Source organism: Bidens hawaiensis, unplaced genomic scaffold (genome assembly GCF_021521415.1).
Source record: "Bidens hawaiensis isolate Kalapana, Puna unplaced genomic scaffold, B.hawaiensis_p1.1 tig00053535_1, whole genome shotgun sequence".
NCBI classification, from domain to species: Eukaryota; Viridiplantae; Streptophyta; class Magnoliopsida; order Asterales; family Asteraceae; genus Bidens; species Bidens hawaiensis.
Genome location: NW_027499648.1, coordinates 29,549 through 34,922, shown reverse-complemented (window position 1 = coordinate 34,922; position 5,374 = coordinate 29,549). Strand labels below are relative to the sequence as shown.

The 5,374-nt window shown below is 27.3% G+C and overlaps 1 long non-coding RNA gene across 2 annotated transcripts; it reads left to right on the top strand.

The window, feature by feature from the left end:
- Positions 1–622: 622 nt before the first annotated feature.
- LOC143600161 (uncharacterized) lies at positions 623–1,430 on the top strand. Of its 2 annotated transcripts, XR_013147424.1 has the most exons (3): positions 623–757; positions 860–977; positions 1,063–1,430. It is a non-coding gene; the product is annotated as an uncharacterized LOC143600161 (long non-coding RNA). The 2 variants fall into 2 exon arrangements; XR_013147423.1 differs by having other exon boundaries at positions 860–1,430.
- Positions 1,431–5,374: the final 3,944 nt, after the last annotated feature.

The window sequence follows — 5,374 nt, the reverse complement described above, 5'->3', positions numbered from 1 at the left end:
CTTTACACAAATTCATTCAATTTTGATACATAACTTTGGAAAATAAATACAGGTTACTTGACAATTCTGACATTGCGAAGCTGAGTGTAGTTGATGTAACCCTTGATGCTACTATTAAGGTTCGAATTGTCAAGTTGTGGAATCTACCTTCATTCAAGCGTCCTGTTACTACTCACGCAATATAATCGATCCTTATGGATGAGGAGGTAATTTTTAAATTGTTAAATGTTCATTCAAGTATTTAATTATTTAATGAATTTTTATCCTTTACAACTTACAATTTCATTCCTTTTTAGGATACCAAGATTCAAGCAACTGTTATTAATGATTACTCATGCAAGAATGAAAGATTTTTTGTTGAGAAAGAATGTGTTTCCATTTAGAAGATTGTCATGGGTGACAACCTTTCAAGCTACCGATTGACAAGTCATATTCATACACTGTTTTTGAATTACGATTATGTTGTTAAGAGGTGCAATGATCCTATTGAATCTTTACATGGCTTCTCATTCATCGACTTTGACATGCTTCGAAACAGTTCTTTAACTTATAATTATGTAGTTGGTAATTAGTACTATAACTTATATGTAATTTTCATTATTGTCATGTATGTTATTACATTATTTTACACTAACATACTATTTTTTCTTTACCTTGTAGTTATCATCGGGTATTTTTATACATATTTTGACATGGTTGATCATAAAACAATAAATTGTATGAAAAAGAAAATGAATCTTCAAGTTTGTGACTTAAGGTACGTTATTTTAAATTCCCTTATTTGTAATATATTAAATTATGTTACTTAAATTGCATATAAAATGTATTGTGAAATTTTATTTTATATTTAATTATGTAGGTCACGTACTATTTTTGTTACATTGTGAGAAAGCTATGCTGAGAAGATGAGTGATTTCATGTCACAAAATCCGGACATGTTACTGCTTTGCAATTTGGAAGATTCAGTTATTCGAACGGTATTAATTTTTATTATTTATACATTATTCATTCATCATACTTGCGTTTTGATAGTTTTGATTACTCTTTATTTTACTTTCCCAGGACGCACATATGTTTCTTATTCCTTCCAAGCTGGTAGTACCTTGTACATCAACAATGCCATTGACGAGATAATGACTTTTAAAAAAAGGTACCATGTCTTTATAGAATATAGAGATATTTTTGTAAAAACCAAAGAAAGATCTTTAATATATATTAGCGATCTGCATCCATCTTACCTTGCTCTTCAGTATCCATTGTTATTTCCTTATGGTGAAGATTGCTATAGAGTTGATATACCTCGTAGAGGTGTTGGTTCATCTACATTAACCAAACAACAAAACTGTATTATGAGGGAGTTCTTTGCTTATAGAATTCAAGATAGGATGGGCGTGTTCTCACTAAGTCTAAATTCTCAACGGCTTTTCCAACAGGTGTTAGTGGATAGGTACACTATTATCTTTTAGAGAGACTGAATTACATACCTCATTAACATGAGGAGTTAGATGTGAAAGTTTTGAGAATTTACGTAATTTGTAATGTTGGTTGGTTTTCATGAACTTGTAAAAATATTTGATGTTGTTGTTTTGGGATATGTACGTTTAAATAATCTACGACTTATGTTTTCAAAATATGTACTATGTATGTTTTGGGTGAATAAATATTATGAATATGTATATGTATGCATCCTGAAAGTTTGTTTCTTATTTACAGTAACTTGAATTGTTGTTAGTTATTAATACAAATGTAATGTTAATTTGTCTTGGTTGATCATACTTCGTAATTATAAAACTGTGTCAATTTTGTTAGGTTTGAACTTTAATTGAGTAGAACATTCTATTAGTAATAAGTTATATTAGTTAATTGTAATATAATACAGATAATCATGAGAATATGTTTTTGTATTTTGTAGCTGCATATTTACTTTATTTTAGATCCAAATTAGTAAGTTCACATTGACAAAATATAAAACGTATCAATATGATTAAAATGAAAATTATAAATGTGAAATTGTGAAAATATAATTTGTATTTATATGTAAACTAATATACTTACAAGATTTGTTCTACCGATACACGGGTTTATAACCTAGTGTACAATATTATAAGCAAGAGGTATAACAGTTTATGCACAAAGAAGTTACAAATGGTGGTTTCTGATGCATTTGACCCGAATTCATGGGTATGGGTCTCACCAAACTCAGATAACCATTAAATGAGTTATAACATCTCATTATATTAAAAATTAATCTCACAAAATATTTAATATGAAAATCCTATAAAATAGAATATACTAAAAACTAATATCCGATTTATTTAAAAAAAAGATCTTATTTATATTATGAAAAAAATTTATAGTAAAATAAAAATAAGCGGTTCATGGGTCTCATCAAACCCAGAAATATTTTAAACGAGTTATAACATATCATTTATTTGTGAAACTCTTTTATCATCAAACCTAAGTATATTATTAATTTTCTTACAATAAATAAAATTAAAATACAAAAGATATATAAATATTAGATACATAAAATGTAAAACAAACCCCGTAATCAAACCATAATTTAATTTCTCAATTTGGATTTAGTTACATTAGCGATCCTTTTTTCTTTTAAGTTTAACTTAAATAAAAAGTTTCACAAAATAATATCCAAATTATAACAAATAAACATAAACGAATAAATATAAAAATTAAGTAGATAATTAATTAACGTTTCATTAAAAAATGAACATAACCCAATATAAATTAATCAAAATAGGTTCAAATATATAATTAACTTCTTACAATAATAACTAAAATCCAAAAAAAATACATTCATAATATTAAAAACGAACATATTAAAAACAAAAATTTAAACAACCCCGTAATACGTGTAACAACTCGGAATTTCTAAATTTATATTCATAAACCGAACCGTTTTTTTATCAACAAAATATCGCGTTCATCGAGTATTTTTTAATTTATTTTAATTTCTTATTATATTTATTTATTAAATATAAATTTACTTTGAAATATATGCATTTGTAACCCCAAACTATATTTTAATCTCTTTTTGTTTCAACACCCTATCTTGAGGGACTAAAATGCAAATTCTAATATATTAATATATGATACTCCTTAACCCATTTACCCAAACCCGATGACCCGGACCCTATTCGAGAACCGAAGTAACAAATTGGAATAGCTTACACCTAAATTCAAGTGTTATACTTGGAAATTGGATCTTCAGCTATGTTAAATATTCCATTTGCGGCTTAACCGTCAATTTATTTAAGTTATGTCGATCAATTTTGATTCGTTATACCAAATTACCTTAGCCGACCTTAATGCAAAATAGTTATACATATAATCAATCGTTCATGTTAATGTAATTAAATCTCCAGAAACAATCTCATAGCCGTCGCCTACAATAAGCATGTGTTCAATTATATTTTCTTTGTTGTTTCGATGTGTTTTTGAGCCACGTCTAGCCGACCCTGTCACCATCATATTAACCATCTCTGAATCATCTTTAAGGTAATTAAGTTATACAGTTGTGTTGGTCATGTCTTCCTGATCAATAACCCTACGTTTAATCGTTCCAAAAACGAGCAGATTAATCAATTTGATTTATAGGGTTCTTATGGTATTTTGGCGTTTTGTCAGTTTTTGTTATAAATTATAATTATCTGATGAAACCAATTAACACACCAGCGCAGGTGGCTGGTGTGTGTTATGTTTCTCCTGAGCCGACCAATGGCGCGGGTTCAAGTGTCGTCCATGGCAGTTTACTTTTTTTATTTTCGTTTTAATTGTTTAATGATTTAAAAGGATTAAATAATTCAATATAGTTAATATTAAATACTAAATTAATGATATACTACAAAAACCGACATATAAATCGATCATTTTTCTAAATTTTGGTTAAACATCATATATATCTATGTTATATATTTATAAGTATGTATATGTGATAGGCTTTTAAAATTGATGAGAATTTTACTATTTAAAAAGAATATTAAGCTAAGATATATATCTATATTTAACATTGTTAATTAAAATACATAATATATTTAATTATTTTATATAATTATTAAGTATTTTATAAAAAGTTTTATTTTATATAAATTACTTATTATCTATTAATTTTTATTTACACTATCTAATTTAAAAGAAATCTTTATGATAATAAACATATATAAAAATAAATTTAAACGTATTTGTTTTAGTTTAGAATAAAATAACCTTCTTTATATAAATTATAAACTTTTGTTTACTTTTAAGTATTTATAAAGTAAATCATATTATTTACGATAGAACTTTAATAATAAAATTTACATCTAAATTTCGTAAGAACACACTCGATCATAAATTTTCCCGAATCTCTATCTAGTTATAGCTTCGTTATACCATCCATACTCATTTCCTCAACTATTATTACTTAGGTTTTCTCGTCATTAATTCCCGAAGAGCATGATTCATTGTTTTCTTATCGAACTTTTCCCGTTTTGCTTATTGCTAAGGTGAATACCACATTACCCTATTTTACTTCTTTTTCCACGTTTTGGGGATATATGCGTAAATTATATTTCTCATATATACTTATACTCAAAACTGCAACTATTGTCTTATGTGTTAACAACTTATACCTTACTTGTTTATTTGCTTATTTGCTTTGTATTCTTCCGCATTCGGAGAGGTCCAACATAATCTCAGTCTAGTATGATCATACGCCAGTCGTTATAGCCTTTGTGCTTCTTGACATCTCAGTTATACTTGCTTATTTGGTTAATTTGTTATTCTCATATGACTTGTTGCAATTACTTATTTTTATATATACTATTTGTACATTTAAACTGGTGTGTTGCTCACTCAACATGTGTTGTTAACAAAATTCTATTTTCTACGTATATGCAGGTTATCGTAGATATTTAATGCAGGTTGGTGAAGACTTAGGGAAGAATTTAAGTTAGAAAAGAATTAATCAAGATCATTTGTGATATAAGTTGTATTGTTGTATGTGAATGGATTTTGTATTTGTTTGTATTTGAAAACTTAATTTAATTAATAGATATTGTCATTTAAATAATGTTGCATGATAGTAACTTTTAAAAAGCTGTGAGCAATCAGTTCGTGCCCTGACATTTCTGCCGTAGGTTGGGGTGTGACAGATTGGTATTAAAGCCAAAGGTTTAAGAGAGGTCTTTAGAAATTGCCTTAGACACATGTTTAGGAGCCTTATATGTGCCTATCTGTTTGCCTTTACGTGTTCAAATTTAAATTGTTTACAACTTTCCTAGATAATTATTTATTAATTATTGTAATGTTATGCACACACACACACAAAAACTCCGAGGTTATGCCTCAACAGTCAAAGAAAACCTTTCAAAATTAG